The 2289-nt window shown below is 37.4% G+C and overlaps 2 non-coding genes across 2 annotated transcripts; one reads left to right on the top strand and one right to left on the bottom strand.

Annotated features, from left to right (window-relative positions):
• Positions 1 to 82, top strand: Trnas-gcu (transfer RNA serine (anticodon GCU)). The gene has a single exon. It is a non-coding gene; the product is annotated as a tRNA-Ser (tRNA).
• Positions 83 to 2040: 1958 nt separating this feature from the next.
• Positions 2041 to 2122, bottom strand: Trnas-gcu (transfer RNA serine (anticodon GCU)). The gene has a single exon. It is a non-coding gene; the product is annotated as a tRNA-Ser (tRNA).
• Between the last annotated feature and the right edge of the window lie 167 nt (positions 2123 to 2289).

Below are 2289 nucleotides of genomic sequence, written 5' to 3' on the forward strand. Positions count from 1 at the left end.
GACGAGGTGGCCGAGTGGTTAAGGCGATGGACTGCTAATCCATTGGGATTATCCCGCGTGAGTTCGAATCTCATCCTCGTCGAACAGTGCTTCATTTTTAATTCGATACTCAAGTAACATTACGTTTAATAACAAATTTTGCTTATTAGATAAGCAACGCCCAAATGGACAGTATTTCTGCTTGTGACGGAATTCTATAAACCATTTCAGAAGCTCCTAGAACTGGACAGAAAACTAAGTTCGTACTCATATCGCAGTCTTATTACTCATTTTTTTTTTCACTTCCATGACGTCACTGTTTTATTTTTTATCTTCTGTGCTTTCTGAATATCTTTCTTGCTACCCATACCCATGCATTATTCGCGCTTATGTAGCCTCGTTGTCTTGTGTCCACACGTTTATCTCTTATTTTTCATCACATTTATTGTAGTAAAAACTGAGTCTTCTAATATTTATTACTGCCATAAGACGAAGCCTTGTGTTTGCTCTTGTTTACAGATTACAACTGTGTGAGGAACAAGTTGACCGATTACTTTGATTCTAGTGTTCGACTGGGATTTGATTTTATTGAACCCCCATCTCTCTGCGAAAGGATGAAGGGCAAAGTCGACCTCGACGGAATTTGAACTCAGAACTTAATGTCGGAAGAAATGCCGCTAAGCATTTTATCCAGCGTGCTAACGATTGTCGGCTCGCCCACTTTTTAAATATCAGACTACAATGACAACACTCGTAAAATGGCAAAATTGTCAGCATGACGGATAAAATGCTTGACGGCATTTCTTCCAGCTTTACGTTTTGAGTTCCAAATTCCGCTGAGGTCAACTTTTCCTTTCATCCTTTCGGGGTCAATAAAATAAGTACCAGTCAAGTACTGGGGTAGATGTAATCAATTCTCCCCTCCACTCAAAAGCTGTTGGTACTATGTCAAAATTTGAAATCATTATAGTTTGATATCTAAGTGTGATATCTAAGGTCACTATTCGGAACAATAACAGTTAAAGCACCCCGAAAGCTGTCAAGGTCAGGAATTGGAACTGAAAATTTGTCGGGTGTTGAATATGTCTTTTACATTTGTCAAAGACAACCTTGATGGTTCTGAAGGAACACAAACGTAAACTTATCAAATTCATAATGAGCAATTCGAATCCAAAGCACACAAGATTGCAGGATCATTTCAAAAGCAAATATCCGAAAGAATTCAAACCAAATGTGATCGTTTAGTTCGAAACCGCATCCGCTGTGGTATCGAATCGGACCTCTGCACTACATAGCCATTCCTGAATTTTGCTCATATCTATCGCCATAGCTCAGTTACGTAGTGTTTTCTGACATAAACATCAGCTACGTAAGAAGTGAGTGAACGTGTGTGATACACATGCATTTCTGACTGAACCTAAGTGTTGAGAAATGCAATTGTGGAAAGCAGCTTACCCATTCAGATCATTGAGATACTCACCAACGCATTCACAAACGATTTGTTTCTCTCCGACAACGAATTTTTACCGAGACGGCATAAACATTTATTCCCTTATTCATTGTTTGTGTATTACTTTTTATTGACCATAATGAATTTCTCAGTTTTTACTGATTCACAAATTTATAAATTTCTAATAAATTTCAAGGTGGCTGAGTGGTTAAAGCGATGGACTGCTTATTCATTTGGGTGCGTGCCCTCGTTGGATCACACTTTGTTTTTAATTCATTATTATTATTATAAATATAGAATTTTAACAATGAGTTTACTGCTAAGCATATACTCGTAAATCTCTCTCTCTCTCTCTCTCTCTCTCTCTCTCTCACACACACACACACACACTGCCATATTATTACTCACCTTCCCTGTAGTTTCTCTAGTACAACATTATTGTTCTTTCTGCTTTTCTACCTCTTTTTTCTTTCTTTTTTGCTTGCATCAATACTTTCCGGAAAAACAGACACCGAAGCATTCATTTGTCCTTTATTTAAAGAATTATATGTTAACGATTTATGTACATTACCTCTCTGATGAATTAAGAAAAAAAAAATTAACAAACAATCCGACGAGGATGAGATTCGAACTCACGCGGGAAATTCCCAATGGATTAGCAGTCCATCGCCTTAACCACTCGGCCACCTCGTCAGGTATTCCAACGGATTAAGAATTTAGTGATTAATTTTCGAAACTGTACATTCAGAGAAATTTCTTCTTCTTCTTCTTCTTCTTCTTCTTCTTCTTCTTCTTCTTCTTCTTCTTCTTCTTCTTCTTCTTCTTCTTCTTCTTCTTCTTCTTCTTCTTCTTCTTCTTCT

Source organism: Octopus bimaculoides, chromosome 3 (genome assembly GCF_001194135.2).
Source record: "Octopus bimaculoides isolate UCB-OBI-ISO-001 chromosome 3, ASM119413v2, whole genome shotgun sequence".
In the NCBI taxonomy this organism is placed as follows: Eukaryota; Metazoa; Mollusca; class Cephalopoda; order Octopoda; family Octopodidae; genus Octopus; species Octopus bimaculoides.